General features: G+C 49.6%; 1 long non-coding RNA gene across 2 annotated transcripts; it reads left to right on the forward strand.

Moving 5' to 3' along the window:
* The first annotated feature begins 909 nt into the window (after positions 1 to 909).
* LOC139076159 (uncharacterized) lies at positions 910 to 5,273 on the forward strand. 2 transcript variants are annotated; one of them, XR_011527476.1, is made up of 3 exons: positions 910 to 1,043; positions 1,740 to 1,794; positions 4,589 to 5,273. It is a non-coding gene; the product is annotated as an uncharacterized lncRNA (long non-coding RNA). The 2 variants fall into 2 exon arrangements; XR_011527477.1 differs by lacking the exon at positions 4,589 to 5,273 and adding an exon at positions 2,809 to 2,945.
* The last annotated feature ends 7,911 nt before the right edge of the window (positions 5,274 to 13,184 follow it).

Consider the following 13,184-nt stretch of genomic DNA (forward strand, 5'->3'; position numbering starts at 1 on the left):
TCAGTTCCTTTGGGCTCTTTCCACCCCGCTGATGCCCAGAGCAGGCCAGGAAACCCTGGCCCCTCCGAATCTGTTTCCTGAACCTCGGGCTGCTCTGGCCCCAAGTTTCGCTGTGGAATTGCCCCGTGAATGGAGAGAAGCAGCTGTGATGGAAGGCCCTTTCCTGGCTCTCATAATGAGCCTTTGTCTCGTGATTGTCTGCCCTGGAGAGCTGCCCAGACCAGACTCAGATCTTAGGACCACGACCTTCCCCTGTGTGTGCAGCCTCTGTCAGGCTGCTGGAGCCCACTCTTCCCCAGTCTCAGTTCCGCACCCCGGGCCTTCCACCACACAGGAAGACCCAGCTGGAGGCATGTGCCCGACCACAGGGCCCCACGTGGCTCCCCACACACCCACGGGGGAGGGAGGCTGCCCGCTGGCCCTGGCCCAACCCCGCCCAGGGCCATCTGCTCAGAGAGCAGCGAGAGGTGTCTCACAGGACACAGTGAACTAGAGTGCTGATTTCTAAATCAGCTCCAATCTCTGCTTAATCTTTTTTTAAAGTAAGTAATATGTGTATAGGACTTCCAATGCAAAAGGTGCGAGGAGCACAGAGTGAAAAGAACATGTTCCTCCCGCCCCTGAGCCCCAGGCAAGCGGTGCTCCCTCCAGAGACAACCACCATCCTGTTACCAAAGTACGTGGGCACGCACACTTCTTTTTTTTAACACAGAAAGTCAAGCTGCACTGCCCCTTGCATTTTGCACTTAACGATAATCTTTTCACATCATTTCACATGCAGCTGCCTTGTTCTTTTTGAGGGCTAATATTTCTCTCTCCGGGTGAGTCATGGATTTTTTTAACCAGTCCCCTATTCACAGATGTCTAGGCTGCCTCCATGTTTTAGCTATTACCGATGCCACAGCAGTGGATGACTTATAAACCATTTCACACCTGTGCAAGCATATCCGTGGGATAAACACCTAGGAGGTGAGCACATTCTCCAGAACTCCTCTGTGCAGCTGAGACGACTTGGTCACCTGGATTTCTTCATCGACACCAAGGTCTGCTTTGCTTTCCCCTGGTTACCATCTGGCTGGGGTCAGCGTCAGAACCGCTGATGAGTCATAACAAGAATAGTGATGGCGGACACGTCACAGCACCTACTCTGTGCCCAGCACCACTCTCTGCACTCTCCCTGTGTTACAGGGTTCCATCCTCCTAACAACACGTGAGATAGGTTCTGTTATCCACTCCTTTACACAGATGAGGAAACTGAGGCACAGGGGAGGTAAGGAACCCGCCTAAAGTTCCACAGTGAGGAGGCAGTGGATCGGGATTGGCACCCCGGCAGCGCGGCTCTGTGCCACCCCACCTCTCATAACAAAATCATCTGAGCGATTCCTCGGCTGCTGAAGCCCCTGGGGCTGCTTCCAGTGTGTGTGTATCAGCAGATGCTTGTCTGCAAAGCCCGAATGGGAAGCACGTCTTCTGTTTCCAATACCAGTGTGTGCCCGGAGGGAGGTGGGACTAGACTACAAGCTCTGTGAGGGCAAGGACCAGGTCGGCCTTGTTCATCCTCGTACCTTGCACACTGCTCAGTTCATTACTGTTGAATGAATGAATGAATATTCTACTGGATGGTAATAATGCTAATAATAGCTGACATTTATGGAGCACTGACTGTTTGCCATAAATTATCTTATTTAATCCTCATAATGACTCTCTGAGATAAATTCCATATTACTTCCATTTTACAGACAGAGAAACAGAGGCTCCCAGAAGTTCAGTAAATTGCCCAAGGGCACACAGCTGGTAAGTAGAGGCATTGGGATTTGCTCTCTGGGAGTCTGCTTGTTGCCTTGAGTGATTTCTGAGTGACGTCTGAGGTCCTGTCTGCACCTAAGTTTGTGAATCCATGAATTTCCTACTTAGGAATTGATCTCCACTGGGTGCAGGCTGAAGGTAATAGCCACATGTCCTTTTTTTAATTAATGAACTTTACTTTTTAGAGCAGTTTTAAACTGAGTGGAAAGTATACTTTTGTGTTGTCAAAAGTACAGTTTTGAGTTTCATGGCAAAATTGAGCAGAAAGCACAGAGATTACTCAGATATCTCCTCCCCCACCCCCCCAGAGCCCCCTCCACCATCAACATCCCCCACCAGAGTGGTACATTTATTACACCCAATGAACCTATGTTGACACATCATTAGCACTGAAAGTCCATAGTTTAACATGAAGGTTCACTCTTGATATTGTACATTTCTGTGGGTTTTGACAAATGTATAACGACACGTATCCACCATTATAGTATCATACAGAATAGTTTCACTGCCCTAAAAATCCTCTGTGCTCCCCCTGTTCATCCCGTCCTCCCCCAGCCCCCCTGGCAACCACTGATCTTTTTACTGTCTTCATAGTTTTGCCTTTTCCAGAATGTCATATAATTGAAATCATATAATATGTAGCCTTTTCAGAGTGGCTTCTTTCACTTAGTAACATACATTTAAGTTCTTCCATGTCTTTTCCTGACTTTATGGCTCATTGCTTTTTAGCGTTGAATAATATGCCATTGTCTGGATGTACCGCAGTTTATTGATCCATTCACCTACTGAGGACTTCTTGGTTGCTTCCAAGTTTTGGCAGTTATGAATAAAGCTGCTATAAACATCCGTGTGCAGGTTTTTGTGTAGACATAAGTTTTCAGTTCATTTGGGTAAATCCCAAGGATTGAGACCACTGGATTGTATGATAAGAATATGTTTAGTTTTATAAGAAACTTCCAAACTGTCTTTCAAAACAGTAGTACCATTTTGCATTCCCACTAGCAAAGAATGAGAGTCCTTGTTGCTCCCCATCCTTGTCAGCAGTTGGTGTTGTCAGTGTTCTGGACTTTGGCCATTCTAACAGGTATGTAGTGGTGTCTCACTGTTGTTTTAAGGTGCGTTTCCCTGATGACACATGATGTGGAGCATCTTTTCACGCGCTTACTTGCCATCTGTCCATCTTTGTTGGGGTATTTGTTCAGGACTTATGCCCATTTTTAAATCAGGTTGTTCCTTTTCCTATTGTTGAGTTTCAAGAGTTCTTTGTATATTTTGGATAATAGTCTTTTATCCGATGTGTCTTTTACAAATATCTTCTCCCAGTCTGTGGCTTGTCTTCTCATTCTCTTGACATTGTCCTTTGCAGAGCAGAAGTTGTTAATTTTAAAGAAATCTAGTTTATCAGTTATTTCTTTCCTGCATCTAAAAAGCCATCACCATACCCAATGTCATCTAGATTTTCTCCTGTGTTATCTTCTAGGAGTTTCATAGTTTTGCATTTTGCATTTAGGTCTATCATCCATTTCGAGTTAATTTTTGTGAAGGATGTAAGGTCTGTGTCTGGATTCATTTTTTTGCATGTGGATGTTCAGTTGTTCCAGCACCATTTGTTGAAAAGACTGTCTTTGTGTGCATCCTTCTTTTCAAAACTTTTGATAGAAGTAGGACATACAGAGAGCATATAGCATAATGGGTTTTCATGAACTGAACATTTCTGTGTAAACTGGATCCAGATCAAGAAACAGAACATCACCCAGCACCCTGGAAGTCCCCTTGTGTTCTCACCCATCACCACCTTCCCAAGGGTAACCACCCTCTTGACTTCCGAAAGCACAGATTAATTTTGGGTATTTCTGTTTTTCATGTATTAAATGGAATCACACAGTGTGATGGTTAAGTCTATGTGTCAGCTCGACTGGCCACAGGCTGCCTAGATTAGACATTGTTTCCGGGTGTGTCTGTGAGAGTATTTCTGGATGAAATTCACATTCAAATTAGTGGACTCAGTAGATTGTCCTTCCCAATGTGGTGGGCAGCATCCAATCTGTTGAGGGCCACGTACAGAGATCCGGCCTAGCAAAGCCTTTGCTAACCCAACCTTGTCACTTGTACTTAAATGTGCCCCAGATCAACCATGTCACTGAATCGGACCAAGTCACACAGCTCTCCTCTCTGACAGTAGAACTATAAAGGATGTTCCTATATAAGCTTGTTTCTGCTCAGTTGATCTTTTCTTTGTTTCAGCAGTCTTTTTGATCCATCACAAATAAAACAAAACAAAAAACAAAGATACTTGAAGCTACCGTAATTCAGATGTGCTGAGATGATTATGGAGGGGCCGAAACATAATGGTTCTAGTATCTGGAGATGAAATGACCTGTGAGAGGCAAAACGACCAGTGAGAAGATAGAACAGAACCAGAGAGGGGGGCGGGATGAAGGGACTCGAGAGGAAAGGCTGGCTAGTGTGTGTGTGTGTGCGTGTGTGTGCGTGTGTGTCTGTATTCAAGTAAGGGCTACGAGTGTATGTCTGGGGAATCCATTATTTGACTCTGTGTGTTTGTGTCTCCAAGTGTGCATATGGATGGGGACAGGCTCTGGGTTGGTGACAGGTGGTTACCGTGGGTGGGATGTGTCTGTGTGGGTCTTGATTTGTCTGTGTGTGTGTTGGTGTTTGTGTCTATGAGGAATGTATGTGTGTGTACCACTGTGCTGGGCACTTTACAGTTTCCTCAGTGGGTTGTCAACAGCCCCGCACATTAGGAGCTGTCCCCATTTCACAGAAACTGAAGCTCAAAGAGGTCCTGAAGCTCTAAGGTAGCATAGCCTGTTTGTGGCGGAGCTGGACGGCAGACACAGCTCCTTTCAATACCAAAGATCCTGCTCTCACCTCAGCCCTCTAACAACCTCCGGAAGGCGGCCTCAGGAGCCGACTCACCCTGGAATTAAACCTGGGCCCACTTTTGGGACTGGAACATAGCAAGAAAAAGCCGCTCACCAAACACCCCACCAAATGGGCCCTGATTGCAAAGCCCAATGACAGCAAGTGTTGTCGAGGGTGGAGTAGGGAAGGCTCTGCTCAGCGCCGGGGCTGTACACACAGGACCACTTGGGAACCAGTCACCTCGTGGAGCATGAACTTAGACTTGACCCCAGCTGCTCCACTCCTACGGCCTGAGAAACACATGCCCTAGGGGCAGGTGCTGAACTTTCATAGCAATATTGTTAGTAATAGCAGAATCCTGGAAACAGCCCCAAAGTCCACTGATGGTAGATTGGGCAAAAAGACCTGTATTCCATTCACACATTTTATGAACTACAGCTCTGTGCATTATTATGGACGCATCCTAATGTCCCAGAAGACTACTTACACAAGAGACTATTTTTATAAAGTTCAGAAACAAGCGAAAGTATAAGGAAGTGCAAGAGAATGATAAAAAAAAAATAATAAACTTCAGATGTTGGTTACCTCCTCGTGTCATTGGGGAGGGGAACACATGAGCTTCAACAACGTAGAGAATATCCCAGTTCTTAAATGGGGTGGTGGTTCTTGGATACAATTTTTAGTGTTATGCTTCACAACTTACATATATGATGTATTTCTATGTAACAACTATTTCCTTATTGAAATCTTTATGGAGGTATAATTGACATACAACATTATATTAGTTTCAGGTGTCCAACACAATGAGTCGATCTTTATATATATTGCAAAATGATCACCACGATAAGTCTAGTTAACATCCATCACCATATATAGTTATAAAATGTTTTCTCGTGATGAGAATTTTTATGATTTATTCTCTCAGCAACTTTCAAACATGCAATACAGTATTATTAACTGTAGTCGCCATGCTGTACGTTACATCCCCAGGACTTATTCATTTTATAACTGGAAGTTTGTACCTTTTGATCACCTTCACCCATTTTGCCCACCCCTCAACTCCCACCTCTGGTAAACCACAAATCAATTTTCTGTATCTATGACCTTGTTTTTATTAGATTCCACATATAAGTGAGATCATACAGTATTTGTCTTCCTCTGTTTGACTTACTTCACTTAGCACTTAACCTGTGAACCTTGGGCCGCCGAAGCAGAGTGAGCAAAACAAGAAGGCTTTTATCATATAGCTTCATGCCTCTGTCCCATTACCAGCCATACATGTCCCTGACCTTGGGCTCCACCCAAGAACGTGATGGGGGACATGTGAAGCTGCAGAGAACAGGCGTCATTTAATTGCTCAGCCAATTCTTTGTACTGCTGGCAGTTCGGCCCTCAGAGCAGATGAAAATAATCAATTAGCCTTTTGGTTATACACAGCCTGCCCGTTCTGCTAACACACTCACATTACTCATAGTCTAACAGGAGGAGATTAAGTACGGGGGAGATGAAAGATCTCTGTACAATAAAGCACAGGAATTTTCAGGGAGCCTTTTAGGGAGGTAATATTTGAAGGGAGCTCTGTAGCTTGAAGAAACCCAGGCACTCAGATACCGAGGAGGAGCAATCCCACAGAGGGAAAGGCAATATCCCAGCTCCTGGAGAGCAAGGCCACTGTGGCTGGAGCAGGAGAGCACTGGGAGAGCGGGGTGCCAGGCAGGCAGGGCTGGGGTGGGGGTGTCTCACTGGCCCATTGCTGGGTTTGCCATTGGAGATTGTTAAGGAGAAGAATGACAGGATCTGAGCTAAGCTCTGACAAGATTGCCACGGCTGCCATGTTAAGAATAGAATAGGGAGCAGGGTTGGCTGCCAAGGGTAGCGGTCATGTGATGGCTGAGAAGGTAAGGAGGCTGTTGTGGTACCAGTGAGGCAATGGGCTGACATCAGGAAACAGTGGACGGACTCAAGAGGCTGGGAGGTGGGACAGACAGAGATTGTGGATGGAGATGTGGGAAATGAAGAAAGCAGGAGAATCCAGTAGAATTCCCAAGATTCCCACTTGAGGAGCTGGCAGGGCTGGCGACAGGTGTTGGGTCAATTACTGAAATGGAGCAGACTTGGAGAGAAACTGAGTTGGAGGGAAGATCAAGAGGTGAAGCAAAGAAGCCCACTGGGTGGCCAGAAGAGAGGGCTGGCTGGACCTTAGATTTGTAGTCAATGGGGTGTGAAGCCATGGGCTGAGTGAGCTCACCTGGGCAGGGGGTGTAGACAGAGAAGAAGAGAGGGCCCAGGACGAACTGCTGAAGAGTTCAGAGAGGGAAGAGCCAGAAAAGAAGGCTGAGGTGAGCCACCAGGGGAGGTAGGAGGGGAGGAGAGCAAAGAGCATGTTTATCAAATTCAGAGGAGAATGGAACCGTGTCCGTGGGCTTGGCGACATGGAGGTCATTGGCAGGGCAGTGTCAGTGGGGAGGGGCCATGACTTCCCCCAGGCTCATGGGATTGGGGGCTGGGTCTAGTTTATTTGGGTAATAAAGAAGTGAGTGACTCCAGAAGGCCAGAGGACTCGAGGACATTTGTGCTACATTTGTAAAGCAACATCAGAAAGAAAAAAGTGCCTGTGACATTTTCATTAATCCACATGGCTGGGGTGTGAGCTATGAAAGAGGCATCTCCCAGCTTGAGTGCAGCCTGAGGAAAACCCTGGAAGCTTCCAGAGAAACTGTGAACTGAGGATCTTGGTGTGAAGCAGTTCCCCATCTGCTACCTGGGAGGAGAAGTGACCTGCCACTTGGAGCCCCACAGACAGGAAGGAGGACTGCCCTGTTTATTTTAGTCTGCTTGATTTCACGTCGCTGACGTCTTCACAGCCACTCTCCACCCCTTCTTTAAGGCTCAACCAATTAGGAGATAAAAATATAGCCCTAAGGCCAAAGCTATGTGTCATGCTCCATCAATTTGGTACAACCAGTCTATGGGGAACTCAAAATGGGAAATACTGAGAAGTACAAAAGGCTCACAATCCTCTAAGCATGTAGAAAAAACAACCCAAAACCATGAAAAAGGTTTGCTCCACACGCTCTGAGAGCTGTGGATGGACCATAACACACAGCAGGAGGCCAAAGGCGCCCACCTCATCTGAGCGCTGGTTGGAGCCACTACTTTTTTTCTTGTCAAAATAAATGGGGCTTTTGTGTTGAAAACGATTTCATAGCTTGATTTCCTCTGAGGATGTCCAGCCCTCACTGACGTTAGAGTGCCTCCCTGAAACTCCCGTGCTGTGGGCTGGCTGTCGGGGGGACCTTCACTCCAGGAGAGTGGGGAGGCCTGGGTGAGGAGGGCGCCTCCCTCCTGCAGTCCTCACCCACTTGGGAACTGACCTAGATGGGATCCCCAGACCCCAGGCTTCTCAGCCCGATAGAGACCAAGCTGATGGCAGGGCTGGGAAAGGACTGTTGGCCCCCTTGACCCACCAGCAGCCCTCTGCTCTCCTCCTGGAGGGAAGCACAACTGCCTGATGCCCAGAGACACCCTCTGAATCCAGGTGTGCTGAGGCCACACCTCCTGTGGGCTGCTCCCTGCTCATGGCTGAGAGTGGCAGCGACACTAAGGCAGGCCCACTCCTGCGAGGTGTGGGGCTCCTCCAATAGGCAACTTTGACCTCAGGACTCTTGTAGGCAGCTAAGACCTTCCTTCCTTCTTGCTTCCTTCTCTCCTTCACAGGGCTCAACCTGCATCTCTGTCTGAGGGTTCCTCCAACTGCCACCCTCCCCCTCCCATCCTCCTTTACAGGCATTTTCCCCCATAGATCTCCTGCATGTCTAATCTCATCTTGGTCCTTGCCTCTCAGAGGACCCAATTAACACACCCGGAGCTTCCAGAAATTGATGCGAGGGCAGCAAACAGCCCCAGTGTTTGTAGGTAGTCTTATAAACAAATGGGTAGTCTTGTGCCACTGCCCATCCATAATTGGGGTCATCCCTCTGTCCCTTTCTGAAGAGACAAATTCCCTCATGAGAGGCGCACGTTGCCTCCCCAGGCCTTGGCGGCGCCTGCTGCAGAGGGTCAGCCCCAAGCCCCGGCCTGTCTTAATCGACGCCCACCCAAGTAACTGCATGTCCTCATGATGGGCGCCTCAGTGAGCTGGGGATGCCCACGTCCAAGTGCGAGGTCACGTGACTTCACACTGAAAAACACGAGGGGCGATGGGGCGTGGTCGGCGGGTCCTCCCCTTGTTGGTTGGGAGTTGTGACGTTGTTGACCTTAACCAGGGATTCTGGACTTCATGAGATCAGAGAACAGGGAAGGGGTGAGGAGGGAGGGGACAAGGTGGGAGGGCAGGGGAGCAGGGTCGTTTCACCATTCACCCAGAAACTGGTACTTCACTTTCCTAAACGGGTTGTAAAGTCCTGTTGCCACTTACATCTCAGCAAGGACAGTTTATCAGGCTCCTTCCCAACGAGAGGTGGGGGGTGGGGCTGGAGGGAGCAGAACATCGGCAGGAAGTGAGAAAAACTGGACAGAAGAGATCAGCTGGAGACCTGCAATGTCCCCCGAAAGTTCACATCCTTCCTGACCCTCAGAACGTAATCATATTTGGAAACAGGGGTGGTGCAGATGCAGTTAGTCAGGATGAGGTCACACTGGAGTAGGACAGGCCCTAAACCCAGTGTGGCTGGTGTCCTTGTAAGAAGAGAAGAGACACAGGAGGAGAAGGGCCCATGAAGACAGAGGCGGAGGCTGAAGCGGTGAGCCACAAGCAAAGGGATGTCAGAGAGGGCTGACCACCGTCAGAGGCCGGGGAGAAGCAAGGAGAGATTCTCCAGAGAGCCTTCAGCCAGAGCACGGCCCTGCCAACACCTGATTTCGGACTCTTGGTCTCCAGGACTGCGAGAGGATCGACTTCTGCTGTTTAAACCACTCAGTTGCCAAGGCAGCCCTGGGACACTAACACCAGAGCCGTGCTCAGTGGCTGAAGTGGCCCATGGCGGTCCTTCAGCTCCCTTCAACCAGCCCCTTCCTGAACATCCAGAATCCCCCAGTGAGGCAGGGTTGAAAAAAGCGTTGCAATAACAGTTCATTCACCTATTCAACAAACATTTCTTTAGCACCCGCTCAGCGCCAGGCCTGCGCTAAGAGCTGGGTGTGCCATGGGAAAGAAGGTAGAGGTGCCCACTGCCCACGGAGGCTCCGGGCTGGCGGGAGACAGCCGCGCATGGACAGTCACACAAGTGGGTGGAGAATTACGAGCTGTAAGAAGTGCTGGGAGAGCAAAGAACGTGGTCCTATGAGGGTAATCAGGCAGGAGGGGCAAGGCTTGGGGGTGGAGTGGGCTAGTCGGGGAGAACTCTGTGAGGAGGTGGCATCTAAACCAGGAGTGTGTTGGAGGCGAAGAGGGGAAGAACCAGAGGAAGGGTGGCTGTGCCTGGGGGCCAGCTGCGACAGCTGGGCCTGTGGGCAGGCGGGGAACCAGGAACTGAAAGAGGGTGCGGCCCAGTTCAGTCGGGGAGGGGAGCTCCCCAGTGGGAGAGGGAGGTGGCCTCCTGGGGCTTGTAGTGGGTTCTGGATTTATCTAAATTCAGTGAGAAATACTCCTGCTCAGACCTTCACCCCAGGTGGTCATTATCCTGAGTGAATTTTAAAACGGTGAGGGGGCGGCCAGATGAAAGGGCTTGAGGAAACGTTGTCATCTCTGGGGAACAGTGGGTCACCCTGGCTGAAAATGCGCCAGTCTGCCCCTCCCTCAAGTGGCTCGTACAGACCTCACACGGAGTCTACACTGAGAAAGAGACCGACATCTGGATTCCGCATTGAGGGGAGATGAAGGAACACAGAGGCTGGAGGGGCGGCCCTCTGCCCTTCACAGCAGCCAGCCGAACCCGTGAGGTGGGCCCTCCAGGGGGCAGCGCTGGGAGCATGGATGCCCTCAGACCCGAACAGCCTTACTTCGGGGCAGTTCTTAGAGGAGAACATTCTCCGGGTCTCATCTCTCTCTCTCAGGGCTGCCCTGGCTCTCAGGACGCTGGGATCTGCATCATTCCACGGTCCAGTGGTCTTCAGTTCCGGCCCGGAGAGGGTCGTTCTGATCCACAGCCAGGGTTCAGACCACCAACATAGCCAACGGGTTCTTTGTGGTCTACACCCACGGCTGTCCCCACCCCTCTCCCCTTCCTGGCTCCCTTGGGCTCTAGCCCCAGCATCATGGTAAATAGAAAACTTGTTCTTTTTCATTCCTGCCTCAGGGGAAACATCCAGGGAAAGGCCAGGGACTGCTGGGCCATTACTGCACCACATTGTGCTCCTCAGCTTTCCTCTTTTCCAGTCTTAAAATAAACCCACAGTGCTTCCTCCAGCAGCTCCTTACTCCCTCTCCCGCTGTCTCCGTGTGGCCTTGGCTTGAAGCTCCCTCCCCAGCAGGCTTCCAGCCTCGGGCTCAGCCCAGCTCTTGACATTCAAGACTTTAAAACACACATGAACCATATTTGCAATAGGTGGTTGTGCTCCAATAATGCCCATGACTAACCCTCAGCAATGGTTCTGGGCAGCCCAGGTGAGGGGGCCAGAACCGAAGCCTTAACAGAAAGGCCAGGCAGGAAGCCATCCAACTGTCATGCTTTTGTTCTCCCAGCAGAGAAATCCCCAGTCATCATTTAGGGCTGCTTAGCAGTTTTCAATTTATAAAATATCCCCAGACTATTTCCAGCAGTTTTCCCTCCCAGGATGCCCATCGCTGGGTGAATTTTGCAATTAAGGAAATAAAAATCTTGGCTGTGTTTAACAGCTTGCTCAAGGTTACAGAGCCCACTTAGGGCCAGAATCAGAATTCGAAGTTGTCGCGCACCACCAAGTTTCAGCCCCAAGTCTGTAATCACTTCTTGACCCTGGAATCACTGTCGGACTCTGAACCAATGTTGAAGGTCAGTCTTTTAGCCCATCCTGACCTGCTGCTTAGGACTCCTAGGTAAGAGCATCTGCAGGGAAGATTTTGCTTAAAGGATGAGAAGCAAATCCTCGGATCATCTCTACAGCATATTTGTACAAATGAGAAAAGCTGCCTGCTCTGGACAGAGTCCCACAGGCACATGGATGGGCCAGCAGGGCTGGCACGGATTTTGGCCCCACTACCCTCCTGGACTGGACATCTTTGTGCAGTGTACAACCTACACAACCATAGCTGTAGCCTTGCTGAAGAGGCAGCCCAGGAATTTCAGACTCTTTCCACTCTCCCACAAAAAAAAAAACCCAACAACGAGCAGGCACCGTGGTGGCTGATATACAGGAGCACACCACGACTCAAACCCACTGGTTGCCAGGCCATTGCCCTACTGTTTATTGCGTAGGTTTTGCAGACTCAAAGGCCAGCAAGGTGCCTCTCAGCTCCCAAGGAAGTGGTCTAGTGGGGAAAACAGACACCAAAATGATTTCAATATAATCGGGCCAATGCTGTCTTAAGAGGTTAACTCAAGGTAGTAAGTAGACTTAAATGGGACGATTGTGCATATTTCACCAACTTTTAAAGACATCATTGATTTTAAGGTGCCCATTATTCTAAGTACCACATTAAAAAAACAAGAAAAAAATGCTGCCATTAAAGCATGGCAGCATGGTCTTTACTTAGACTTTTAATTTTGTGCTTGATAAATTATATCTTTCTGATTTACTTAGATAAATTTTATCATATCACTGAGGCGCATAACTAAAAAGGAAAATGTGAGTAAAATAGATTGGTTAAAGTATTGGTAAAACTTGCTCACGCTCAGAAGCCAACTCTTCTGAATCACCTGTCATGCAAGCGCGTGTCTCCCACACCACCCTCTGGGCCACCACAAGCCCCAGGGAGGTGGCACGTCCCAGCACGGCCCTCCACTATTGTCTCTGGGATTTCTTCCCAGTTGCTGATGTCCAGTGTGCAGGATTTGCAGGGACAACATCACAGCTGTCGCCTTTGAGAACACATCTTGCCTTCAGATGTTAGGCTGCGGAGAACCGTGCGCCTGAGAATGTGAAATGGGTTACCCAGCCGCAGACGCGCAGTGGGGCTGGGTCGCCAGCTCCGCGGCAGCCCATGCTCCCAACAACTGTGCAGCCAGCCACAGAGCTCACAGCTCCCTGTGTGTGATGCCGACTGCAACGAGATGCTGCAAAACTTCACCCCAACACCTCCAAAAAGGGCTTCTTCTCTCTCGAGCTGGGCAGTTCCCTGAGGGAGGGGCTGGGAGGAAAGTGAGCATCCCTGGGCTGAAGACCTCCAGGGCCTCTGCAGCCCACAAGTCCCACGGGCCTTGAAATGGACAAATGCAGAGGCGTAGAGTTGGGCCCTTCCCCCACCCGCCTCATCACAGCCCCTCATTTCAGCAGGGAGGGAGGCCCCAGGGAGGCAAACGGGCACGCCCCCACAGAGGCCTCTCCACGGGCGGTGGGGTGAGGCACACCAGCGACCCGCGTCAGCAATCACACTCCAATGGCCGGCCCTGGGACGTGCCCACTGGAATGGACATGTT

The sequence above is a fragment of the Equus przewalskii genome, chromosome 15, assembly GCF_037783145.1.
Source record: "Equus przewalskii isolate Varuska chromosome 15, EquPr2, whole genome shotgun sequence".
In the NCBI taxonomy this organism is placed as follows: Eukaryota; Metazoa; Chordata; class Mammalia; order Perissodactyla; family Equidae; genus Equus; species Equus przewalskii.